Source organism: Balaenoptera borealis (assembly GCF_965194805.1).
Source record: "Balaenoptera borealis genome assembly, chromosome: 15".
Classification (NCBI taxonomy): Eukaryota; Metazoa; Chordata; class Mammalia; order Artiodactyla; family Balaenopteridae; genus Balaenoptera; species Balaenoptera borealis.
The window spans coordinates 57,799,290-57,812,552 of NC_138871.1; the positions used below are offsets into that span (position 1 = coordinate 57,799,290).

Genomic DNA, 13,263 nt, shown 5'->3' on the forward strand with positions numbered 1-13,263 from the left:
GTCATTTTCACAATGTTGATTCTTCCAATCCAGGAACATGGTATATCTCTCCATCTATTTGTATCATCTTTAATTTCTTTCATCAGTGTCTTATAGTTTTCTGCCTACAGGTCTTTTGTCTCCTTAGGTAGGTTTATTCCTAGGTATTTTATTCTTTTTGTTGCAGTGGTAAATGGGAGTGTTTTCTTAATTTCACTTTCAGATTTTTCATCATTAATGTATAGGAATGCAAGAGATTTCTGTGCATTAACTTTGTATCCTGCTACTTTACCAAATTCGTTGATTAGCTCTAGTATTTTTCTGGTAGCATGTTTAGGATTCTCTCTATGTATAGTATCATGTCATCTGCAAACAGTGACAGCTTTACTTCTTCTTTTCCGATTTGGATTCCTTTTATTTCTTTTTCTTCTCTGATTGCTGTAGCTAAAACTTCCAAAACAGTGTTGAATAATAGTGGTTAGAGTGGACAACCTTGTCTTGTTCCTGAACTTAGTGGAAATCGTTTCAGTTTTTCACCATTGAGGACGATGTTGGCTGTGGGTTTGTCATATATGGCCTTTATTATGTTGAGGAAAGTTCCCTCTATGCCTACTTTCTGGAGGGTTTTTATCATAAATGAGTGTTGAATTTTGTCAAAAGCTTTCTCCGCATCTATCGAGTTGATCATATGGTTTTTCTCCTTCATTTTGTTAAAATGGTGTATCACACTGATTGATTTGCGTATATTAAAGAATCCTTGCAATACTGGGATAAACCCCACTTGATCATGGTGTATGATCCTTTAACTGTGCTGTTGGATTCTGTTTGCTCGTATTTTTTTGAGGATTTTTGCATCTATGTTCATCAGTGATATTGGCCTGTAGTTTTCTTTCTTTGTGACATCTTTGTCTGGTTTTGGTATCAGGGTGATGGTGGCCTCGTAGAATGAGGTTAGTAGTGTTTCTCCCTCTGCTATATTTTGGAAGAGTTTGAGAAGGATAGGTGTTAGCTCTTCTCTAAATGTTTGATAGAATTCGCCAGTGAAGCCATCTGGTCCTGGGCTTTTATTTGTTGTAAGATTTTTAATCACATTTTCAATTTAGGTGCTTGTGACTGGTTTGTTCATATCTTCTATTTCTTCCTGGTTCAGTCTCGGAAGGTTGTGCATTTCTAAGAATTTGTCCATTTCTTCCATATTGTCCATTTTATCGGCATATAGTTGCTTGTAGTAATCTCTCATGATCCTTTGTATTTCTGCAGTGTCAGTTGTTACTTCTCCTTTTTCATTTATAATTCTATTGATTTGAGTCTTCTCCCTTTTTTCCTTGATGAGTCTGGCTCTTGGTTTATCAATTTTGTTTATCTTCTCAAAGCACCACCTTTTAGTTTTATTGATCTTTGCTATCGTTTCCTTCAATTCTTTTTCATTTATTTCTGATCTGATCTTTTTTATTTCTTTCCTTCTGGTAACTTTGGGGTTTTTTTGTTCTTCTTTCTCTAATTGCTTTAGGTGTAAGGTTAGGTTGTTTATTTGAGATGTTTCTTGTTTCTTAAGGTAGGATTGTATTGCTATAAACTTCCCTCTTAGAGCTGCTTTTGCTGCATCCCATAGGTTTTGGGTCGTCATGTTTTCATTGTCATTTGTCTCTAGGTATTTTTTTATTTCCTCTTTGATTTCTTCAGTGATCTCTTGGTTATTAAGTAGTGTATTGTTTAGCCTCCATGTGTTTGTATATTTTACAGATTTTTCCTGTAATTGATATCTAGTCTCATAGTGTTGTGGTCAGAAAAGATACTTGATACCATTTCAGTTTTCTTAAATTTACCCAGGCTTGATTTGTGACCCAAGATATGATCTATCCTGGAGAATGTTCCATGAGCACTTGAGAAAAATGTGTATTCTGTTGTTTTTGGGTGGAATGTCCTATAAATATCAATTAAGTCCATCTTGTTTAATGTATCATTTAAAGCTTGTATTTCCTTATTTATTTTCATTTTGGATGATCTGTCCATTGGTGAAAGTGGGGTGTTAAAGTCCCCTACTATGATTGTGTTACTGTCAATTTCCCCTTTTATGGCTGTTCGTATTTGCCTTTTGTATTGAGGTACTCCTATGTTGGGTGCATAAATATTTACAATTGTTATATCTTCTTCTTGGATTGATCCCTTGATCATTATGTAGTGTCCTTCTTTGTCTCTTGTAATAGTCTTTGTTTTAAAGTCTATTTTGTCTAATATGAGAATTGCTACTCCAGTTTTCTTTTGATTTCCATTTGCATGGAATGTCTTTTTCCATCTCCTCACTTTCAGTCTGTATGTGTCCCTAGGTCTGAAGTGGGTCTCTTGTAGACAGCATATATATGAGTCTTGTTTTTTTATCCATTCAGCCAGTCTGTGTCCTTTGGTTGGACCATTTAATCCATTTACAATTAAGGTAGTAATCGATATGTATGTTCCTATTACCATTTTCTGAATTGTTTTGGGTTTGTTATTGTAGGTCTTTTCTTCCTCTTGTGTTTCCTGCCTAGAGAAGTTCATTTAGCATTTGTTGTAAAGCTGGTTAGGCAGTGCTGAATTCTCATAGCTTTTGCTTGTCTGTAAAGGTTTTAATTTCTCCATCAAATCTGAATGAGATCCTTGCTGAGTAGAGTAATCTTGGTTGTAGCTTTTTCTCCTTCATCACTTTAAATATGTCCTGCCACTCCCTTCTGGCTTGCAGAGTTTCTGCTGAAAGATCAGCTGTTAACCTTATGGGGCTTCCCTGTGTATTATTTGTTGTTTTTCCCTTGCTGCTTTTAACATTTTTTCTTTGTATTTAATTTTTGGTAGTTTGATTAATATGTGTCTTGGCGTGTTTCTCCTTGGATTTATCCTGTATGGGACTCTGTGTACTTCCTGGACTTGACTGACTATTTCCTTTCCCATATTAGGGAAGTTGTCAACTATAATCTCTTCAAATATTTTCTCAGTCCCTTTCTTTCTCTCTTCTTCTTCTAGGACCCCTATAATTCGAGAGTTGGTGCGTTTAAGGTCGTCGCAGAGGTCTCTGAGTCTGTCCTCAATTCTTTTCATTCTTTTTTCTTTATTCTACTCTGCCGTAGTTATTTCCACTATTTTATCTTCCAGGTCACTTACCTGTTCTTCTGCCTCAGTTATTCTGCTATTGATCCCTTCTAGAGAATGTTTAATTTCATTTATTGTGTTGTTCATCAGTGTTTGTTTGCTCTTTAGTTCTTCTAGGTCCTTCTTAAACGTTTCTTGTATTTTCTCCATTCTATTTCCAAGATTTTGGATCATCTTTACTATCATTATTCTGAATTCTTTTTCAGGTAGACTCCCTATTTCTTCTTCATTTGTTAGGTCTGGTGGTTTTTGCCTTGCTCCTTCATCTGCTGTGTGTTTCTCTGTCTTCGCATTTTGCTTAACTTACTGTGTTTGGGGTCTCCTTTTCACAGGCTGCAGAATCGTAATTCCTGTTGTTTTTGGTGTCTGTCCCCAGTGGCTAAGTTTGCTTCTGTGGGTTGTGTAGGCTTCCTGGTGGAGGGGACTAGTGCCTGTGTTCTGGTGGATGAGGCTGGATCTTGTCTTTCTGGTGGGCAGGTCCATGACTGGTGGTGTGTTTTGGGGTGTCTGTGGCCTTATTATGATTTTAGGCAGCCTCTCTGCTAATGGATGGTGTTGTGTTCCTGTCTTGCTAGTTTGGCATAGCGTGTCCAGCACTGTAGCTTGCTGGTCATTGAGTGGAGCTGGGTCTTGGCATTGAGATGGAGAGCTCTGGGAGAATATTTGCTGTTTGATATTACATGGAGCTGGGAGGTCTCTGGTGGACCAATGTCCTGAACTTGGCTCTCCCACCTCCGAAGCACAGCCCTGACCCCTGGCTGGAGCACCAAGAGCCTGTCATCCACACGGCTCAGAATAGAAGGGAGAAAAGAAAGAAAGAAAGAAAGAAAGAAAGAAGAACATAAAATAAAATAAAATAAAGTTATTAAAATAAAAAATAAATAATTATTAAAAAAATTTTTTAAAAAGTAATAAAAAAAAAAGGAAAGAATAGAGCAACCAAACCAAAAAACAAATTCACCAATGATAACAAGTGCTAAAAAGTATACTAAAAAAAAACCAAAAAACAACCAGAAAAACGGACAGACAGAACCCTAGGACAACTGTTAAAAGCAAAGCTATACAGACAAAAATCACACACAGAAGCATACACATACACACTCACGAAAAGAGAAAAAGGGAAAAAAATATATATGTCGTTGCTCCCAAAGTCCCCCTCCTCAATTTGGGATGATTCGTTGTTTATTCAGGTATTCCACACATGCAGGGTACACCAAGCTGACTGTGGAGATTTAATCCGCTGCTCCTGAGGCTGCTGGGGGAGATTTCCCTTTCTCTTCTTTGTTCGCACAGCTCCTGGGGTTCAGCTTTGGACTTGGCCCCGCCTCTGCGTGTGGGTCACCTGAGGGCGTCTGTTCTTTGCTCACACAAGAGGGAGTTAAAGGAGCAGCTGATTTGGTGGCTCATTCAGGCTGGGGGGAGGGAGGGGTACGGATGTGGGGTGAGCCTGCGGCAGCAGAGGCCAGTGTGATGTTGCACCAGCCTGAGGCACACATTGTGTTCTCCCGGGGAAGTTGTCCCTGGATCACGGGACCCTGGCAGTGGCGGGCTGCACAGGCTCCCGGGAGGTGCGGTGTGGATAGTGACCTGTGCACACAGGCTTCTTGGTGGCTGCAGCAGCAGCCTTAGCATCTCATGCCCGTCTCTGGGGCCCGCACTGATAGCTGCGGCTCATGCCCATCTCTGGAGCTCCTTTAAGAGGCACTTTCAATCCCCTCTCCTCGCGCACCGCGAAACAAAATGTCTCTTGCCTCTTTGGCAGCTCCAGACTTTTTCCCAGACTCCCTCCCGGCTAGCTGTGGCGCACTAGCCCCTTCGGGCTGTGTGCACGCAGCCAGCCCCAGTCCTCTCCCTGCGATCCAACCGAAGCCCGAGCCTCAGCTCCCAGCCCCGCCCACCCCGGTGGGTAAACAGACAAGCCTCTCAGGCTGGTGAGTGCTGCTCGGCACCGATCCTCTGTGTGGGAATCTCTCCGCTTTGCCCTCCGCACCCCTGTGGCTGCGCTCTCCTCCGTGGCTCCGAAGCTTCCCCCCTCCGCCACCCACAGTCTCCGCCCGCGAAGGGGCTTCCTAGTGTGTGGAAACCTTTCCTCCTTCACAGCTCCCTCCCACTGGTGCAGGTCCTGTCCCTATTCTTTGTCTCTGTTTTTTCTTTTGCCCTAACCAGGTACGTGGGGAGTTTCTTGCCTTTTGGGAAGTCTGATGTCTTCTGCCAGCGTTCAGTAGGTGTTCTGTAGGAGTTGTTCCACATGTAGATGTATTTCTGATGTATTAGTGGGGAGGAAGGTGATCTCCATGTCTTATTCTTCCGCCATCTCCGCTACATGTACTTTTAAAGTTCAATCTCAGCCAAAAGATTCCTTCTAAGAACTTTGTTCAGTAGCACTTGGTTTGCATCTCTCTAGTACAGAGATTTGCTTTGTGTTCCAGTGATTTCTAAAATTATTCCTTCAATGAGACTACTGTTTTGGGAGGGACCACAAGTGGATATTACTCATGGTAATTCCTATAGCATCTAGCTCAGAACTCTGTGTATAGTAAATTAGTGAATTAATAAATTAATAAAATTAATAATTTAAGAGCTTGAACTGAGGAGGCAGACTGACTCTCTAGCACTGTAAATCTTAATTATGATTATTTTTGTCATTAAACCTTCATTAAGTGCTTACAGAATATGCTTACATTTGAAACTGTTTTATATTATTTGCTACCTTGTTTATAAAGTAACTATAAATGAGAACAAGCACATTTTACACAGGGATAATTGAGAAATGATTTATTTTCCTATTTACAATGGACATTCATTATAATCCTTTTCTGGGGCAGTGGGGTAAAATCCATTCTTTGCACAAGTTAATTTCTCTTTTGGGTGTTTAGGCTTAGCCTATACAGCAAAGAAATTTCTTGAAATAAATTATCTCTGCATCCTGCAAAAGATCATTAAAATAACTGTGAATCTCCTTAGAAGGCAAAGTTACCTACCACATAATTGTCTTGTTTCACAGTGAGCTCAGAGAGTTATTCAAAAATAGGTCAGGGAGAATCAGTAGGTAGGTGGGAGAGTGTGGGCTGATCCACGCTCAATTTCAGTGTTTAAGATATACACTTTAACTTCTAGTGTTTGCTATAAATAGTGATTAAATGATATAATTTTTGGAAATGCTAATATCTCGGAGTCATCACACTACGTTAACACAATTGGGAAATACTAAAATGGTTTTGATGTCTGAAAAAGAAGTGAATGTGCACTTAAAAATTTGTTAAGAGGGTAGATCTCATGCTAAGTGTTCTTACCATAGAAAAAAGAAAAAAATGAAAACAAAATGAAAAAACCCAAAGGGATGCAAATAAAATTTTGGAGGTGATGGATATGTTTATTAATTTTATAATGGTGATATCATGGGTATATGCATATGTTTAAACTTATCAAATTGTATACATTAAATACATGTAGCATTTTGCGTATCAATTATACTCCAATAAAGCTGTATAACAAAACAAAACAAAAACATCTTGCATAGAACCTGAAACATATTCAGGGTATAGTAACAATTTCCAGAAATCCTGAGAAGCCAGTGAAGGAAAAACCAGCATGATGACCTAAAATGAGGGCGGGCTTTGGAATAACATTATGTACACTTCCAATTTAAACTGTGTGCAGTATAGAAAAAGATAAAAGTTTCCCAATTCATTTTAAGCATAACCTTGACTCCAAAACTTTCCAAGCCTGAATAAAAAGAAAACCAGAGAGCAATCTCATTTATGTGTATTGTTGCAAAAATTATTAATAAAATGTTGGCATGTTAAATTGAACACCAAAAAAACAAAGATTAAAAAATCATTATACTCCAATGTGTTTTATTAACTTTGAACTTTTTTGGAAGAAATATAAAATTCGTGAATTTCCCACTGGATTTTCTTGTTATTAAACTTTCAAAATATTTTTGCAGTTGCTGTCAGAAATAAAAGTACCACTTTTGTTTTTGTTCCTTCAATCCCCTTGTGTTTGGCAATTACTACAAAGAAATTTAAAATTACGTTGAATCTTATTCCTTAGACCTCTAAATAACATGTAAATTTTGTATGCAAATATCTCCTTAACATAGTGAATTTTAAAACTTTTTTAAATACAGGGTTTTTGCTTTGTTCTTTAAAAAAATCCTCAAAACAAATATACAAATTAATTAAAATAGGGATGGTTAGGTGGCTAGATGTTTATATATTTAAAATAGCTCGTATTTACCTCACTTATAAAAACAATCCATCTTCAAATGTTAGGATTGAGAGGTATTTTTGCTTGTTCAAATTGTACAAGAGGCAAAAACAATATAAATTTAAAATCACTTGTATAGGTATAAAATATTAAGTATAGGTGATAATTCACCTTTATTAGCAACTAGCCATGTTCCTATATTGTAGTTATTTAGCCACTTAGGGTCTTAAATTTCTTATCCATAAATGAAAGATGAGGACTAGATGGTCTTTTAGGTTCCAAATCCTAATTTTTTTTAAACCCCAAACCAAAATTATTCTATGAGTAGGACCCATAGATGGCAGTACCATATAATAAAAACAGTGGAAAAAAATGATGTTTTTTGAACTTGTCCAGATTAGGAAAAACATAAAATTAAAACTCATCTATTTTGGGGTTTCAAATGGAAAAGAGAAAGCAAAGGCAAAATGGCCATCATCATTATCACTTAATTTCTAGCTACATGAGGTAAAGATGGGAGAAAAACTAAAGTTTGCCTATTTCTATATAAAAAATGCATTGAAGAGTAAACAATTAGGAGATTTCTAAAGGACTTAGAGACTACAACTCTGGTAGCAAAAAAGTGGATTTTGAAAAAGCCACTGGAAATAATGCACCTACTGAAAGTAAAGTAGAAAACCAAAAACAAACAAACAACAACCAAAAACCCCGAAGAACTTAAACTGAAATGACATTTAACTGTGCGGTAAAAGCTCATTACTTTAGGATGATTTATAGGTAAAAACATGTACCTGACCTAATAAAAAATCTGCACTGTGGGATATTTTGAAATTAACATTCTTTTACTTCTGAATGGCATAAAGTATCTTAACCTAAGTTTACGTTTTTTTTTTTTTTCTCTTGGAGGACAGCGCAGTGACTGGCTTTGAAAATGACAAGGGATTGTTTGTACAGCATTTTACATATCCATGGTAGAGTGGATGATTTTAGGAAATTTGAAGACAAATATAATCTGACTATGAAGAATGAGATTTCCAAATAAAGTCACAATTCAACCCATGGTTTTATTACCAATAAAATCACCCAATTCTTGTGGATTTGGAATTAACAAATTAAAGTTTCATTAAGGAAAAATTCCTTGAAAGCTATATTTGAATGTGCTATTAATATCTTACAATGCATGTAAAATCAGGACATGTACAATATGTAAGACCAGGAAAGAGTTTTTCTCTTTCAAAGTGCTTTGTAAAGAACTTTCTCACGTTATAAATTACCATCACCATGATGAATCTGGACAAATAGCCAAGAAGCAGTTACTCACAAAATATGAATTGTTCAGCCCTTTTATTTAATACTACTGGCCAGGGAAAGTGACTAATGCTCTTCACTATAATATGCATTAAGGGGCTGCACAACAAGGAGGAACTTCATTCAACTTTATAAAACATCAATGACGTTATGCTGTAAGAAAATGAAATACATATCTCACCATCAAAAGAGGTAAAGTAAATAACTATTATCCATGCAACTCACATTCTTAACAATTATAACATCGGTGTTGGGGGCTAAAATGTCTGTAATTCATACATTCAACAGGCATCCTTTCAGCACCATCTGTTCCTATATGTTGCAGCAAATGTGAAAATTTTATGTAGGGTAGTGTATTGCCCTCCGATTGCCTACAGTCTCATCGTCAGGCAGACACGTACACCTTGAAATAGATATAGGTGCAAGGGACATAGTGGAACATCAGAGTGGAGTTGGGGAGTTTCCTGGGGGTGGTGAGTTCTGGGCATCACGTGCAAAGGCAGGGAAATGAGAACTAGGAGTCTAGAGGGATGGCAGTGTTCCCCATTGAAAATAGGTAACCTTCATGGCTCCTTCCCTAGCATGAGCTTATAGTGGACACCTTAACAGGCTTTATCCCTTCTAAGGCTACCTGTTCCAGTCTTCCCGTTCTCTGTTGCTAGTCATCGCTTAGGGGTCTGGTCCTTGTTTTCTGTCAGCTACATTGGGGTAGTTGTTTCTTAGACCTCACTCATACCTACAGATCTCTTACCATCCCCACTGCTCAGCATCCTACACCCAAGACAGTCAGGGGGTCAGGGGGCAAGCATCGTGTGTGTGTGTGTGTGCGTGCATGTAGAACTAAAAAGATTTGCTTAATTAAGAAAGTAGCACTAAAATCAATCAGGGTTGTGAGGTAAACGTAGGAGAACAGTAAGATCTTAAATGGACCAGAAAATACATCTGGATTTGGTGTGATAGAGAATAGTTGCTGAAAGATGCCGAGCAAAAAAGTGATGTAATGAATGTCATTTCATCACAATGTCTATTATTTGGAAGTAGCACACTAGATAGGAAACTTGTCATCTGGATTAGACTGTAAGCTCCTTGAAGGTAGGATTCTTCCTTATGCTCTCAGGGGTCTCCTAGGAGGCCTGAGTTCCTAATCACTCAGTAAATACTGGCTGATTGGGAGTGAGGGAGTTCTTAAACTGTCTACTTTGAAATAATTTTGTCTCTTATGAAATACTTTGTATTAGCATCCCCATTTTTATTTCCAGTCTTTCTCTGAAAGGGCAAATATGTTCAGACACAAAGTTAAGCAGAGCTTACTCAATGCTTTTTTTTTTCCTGTATATCCTATTAATTTTTAAAAATAGTTAAGACATACACTCCTATTTGAAGTAGGTCTTTGCTATATAACTGTGATTAAATTTTACTTCATTCATCAAGAGTTTTTCATTTACCATTTTTTCTCACACTTTAATCTACACTGGAGCACTCCAGTTCTGACTGGGGAAGAGGGCCTTGGGTGAGCTTGCATTTCATTTACCTAATTCAAATCAGGCATATAAAGTGTCTTGATTTTCAAATATAAAAATATAATAGAGATAGTACCATAATCAGCAGCAGAAGGTAATAAAAGCTCATGTTAAAAACTTGCAAAGGACTCTGCTGGGCTTTTTTTTTTTTTGGTATCATAGAAAGCTTGCTACTTAAAAATATAAACAGTGGCTTTTTTTTTTTTGGTTTTTAAAAAATTAAGTAATTAATTAATTTACTTTTGGCTGTGTTGGGTCTTCGTTCCTGTGTGAGGGCTTTCTCTAGTTGCGGCAAGCGGGGGCCACTCTTCATCATGGTGGGCAGGCCTCTCACTATCATGGACTCTCTTGTTGCGGAGCACAGGCTCCAGACGCGCAGGCTCAGTAATTGTGGCTCACGGGCCTAGTTGCTCTGTGGCATGTGGGATCTTTCCAGACCAGGGCTCGAACCCATGTCCCCTGCATTGGCAGGCAGACTCTCAACCACTGCACCACCAGGGAAGCAATGGCATGTTTTGATGTTAGTATAGTGTAGTGTACTTTCAGCATTTCGCTTCATTTTTAGGTGCTAATATGACCATAGGAGAACCTGCCTATTGTCAATTGACAGCTATTACAGAGGCGTAGTCCACTTTATTTTCCTCTGAATTATTAGCGATTGTTAGATTTGATGTTTAAACACCACTATACAAGTTCAAATATTACCACAAAATCAGGTAGAATAGCAGTAGTTAAAAAATATTTCAGCTTTACCTCTGAAGACCTATTCTTTGTTACCATGCCTATACCAATATGAAAGTAGCTGTGGAGAATTTCCCTATGTTTTTCCAAATTCAGAGGATTAGTAAAGTGGCTTGTGTTAAAGACACTTAGTTGATGCAAACAGTTGTGATCTAGGAATATCTAAAGTTCTAAAATTAACTAAAATCATGGATAAAGGAGAGTAGAATCATCTCTTTTAAATTTAGATACAGTTGTCTCATTCATTCTTTGTTTTCTCCTCTGTTCTCCCCACAGTGCTTAGCACAATGGCTACATATTAAAAAAAGCCAGAAACATTTAGTAGAAAAATACACGTGAAGTTAAAAAGTTAAGGTCAACATCAATTCTCTTGAGTCACTCATTATTGATGTCCTTTTATTTTTTAAAGACTTTTTTTTAACAGCAATTTTAGGTTTAGAACGAAATTGAGAGGTGGGTACAGGGATTTCTCATATGTCCCCTGCCCTCACCCATGCATAGCCTCCCCCATTATCAACATCACTCACCAGAGTGGTACATTTTTACCAAAGATAAACCTACAGTGACCACAGTTTACCTTAGGGTTCACTTTTGGTGTTGTACATTCTGTGGGTTTGGACACATGTATAATGACATATCCATTATAATAATGTCATACCGAGTATTTTCACTGTCCTAGAAATCCTCTGTGCTCTGCCTGTCGCTCTCTCCCTTGACCTCACTCCTGGAAACTACTGATCTTTTTAATGTCTCCATAATTTTGCCTTTTTCAGAATGTCACATTGTTGGAATCATATAGTATATGGCCTTTTCAGATTGACTTGTTTCCCTTAATAATATGCATTTAAAGTTCCTCCATGTCTTTGCATGGCGTAAAAGCACCTTTATTTCGAGTGCTGACTAATATTCCATGGTCTGGGTGCCCCATTATTTATTCATCCATTCACTGAACGACACCTTGGTTGCTTCTAATACTGATGCATTTTTCAGAATAAACCCGCACATGTTACAATAGTATAAGAAAAGAATATCTGGGATCCAAAATGCCTTTTCATCTTTTGTCTGGTTTCCAAATTAGTGATTTCATTCATTGTATCATAGCATTTTACAGTGGGGTTGAAGGGGAAGGTAGAGATGGTGGCAGACCTGTGATGAGTTTAGATATCATCTATTTTGAATCCATCATTTTAGTTGAGGATTACTGATCAGTGTCAGAAATACAAAGCATCTGCCAGTGCAGACACATGTAGTCCTATTAAGACCCATGCCACTTAGTAGAATGGATTCATCTTTCTATTCCTGAGAGCTTTGATACAGCAAAGCATAGAGAGGCTGTTCAGGACCCTGGCTATCCAGGCAGGTTTCGAAGAGGGTAGGATTTGTATCATGGAGAGAAAGAGAGAAAAGAACTAAAAAAGGGGAGGTTGAGCACAAAGGATGGCAAACAGTTTTTCCTACATGACCTACCTTTGTATTTACTGTATATAACCTGTCTTTATATTGAGTTCTATGGATTTTGTCCCCTTCTAGCTACTGTCTATTTCTCTGCTTCCCTTTTGAGAAGCAGAACTTCAAGAAAAATTTTCCATGCCCATTATCTCCAATTTATCTTTTCCCATCCTTGAATCGACTTCAAACAAGCTTTTATCCCTCACCACTCTAATGAAATAGATCAGTGGGCTTTATATTGCCAAAATCAAAGGTCACCTCTCAGTTCTTATCTTCCTTGACTTATCAGCTTCACTCGACACAGGTGATTATGCCTTCATTTTTTGGAACATTTTTTACATTAGATTTCTAGAAGTCTACTCTTCCCCATTTTCCTCCTACTTCACTGGTTACTGTCTTTTATTCTCCCTTATTAAATTCCTCTTATTCATCTCAAGCTTCTTAAATTTGGAGGACCCCAACGTTTAGTTTTCAGATGACACTCTAACTATATTTCTCTAATTGCACTCACTCCCATGATGATCTCCCCCCAGCCTACGGCTTTATATATCATCTATATGTTGACCATGCCCAAATTTATATTTCTAGTGCATACCTTTCCTCTGAACCCTGGACTCAGATAACCAACTATATAGCAAACATCCCTACTTGGATGTCTGATTAGCCACCTCACACTTAATAAGTTTAAAATAGATACATGAGTTTTCTTCCCAACCCTATTACTTCGTAGTATTCTGTATCTCGATAAGTGGAAAATTCATTCCCCCATTTTCCCTGATCAAAAACCTCAGTCATTTTTTACTCCTTTCTTTTTTGCATATGCCCACATCCAATGAGCCAGCAAACTCTGTCAGAACACTTCTTTCAGATAAATAAAAATGACCTCTTCTACTGTCACTCTGATTCAGGCACCATTCTCTTTTGCCTGGAT

General features: G+C 37.8%; 1 long non-coding RNA gene across 15 annotated transcripts in view; it reads left to right on the plus strand.

Annotated features, from left to right (window-relative positions):
* LOC309612491 overlaps positions 1 to 13,263 on the plus strand; it is a 637,465-nt gene that overhangs the window by 257,672 nt on the left and 366,530 nt on the right. For 14 of the 15 annotated variants that reach the window (XR_014235193.1, XR_014235194.1, XR_014235195.1 and 11 more), the window contains one exon: positions 8,719 to 8,814. The exons of the other annotated variant lie outside the window; for it this stretch is intronic. This is a non-coding gene — a long non-coding RNA (uncharacterized lncRNA). The remainder of the gene's footprint in view (positions 1 to 8,718; positions 8,815 to 13,263) is intronic. 15 annotated transcript variants of the gene reach the window in all.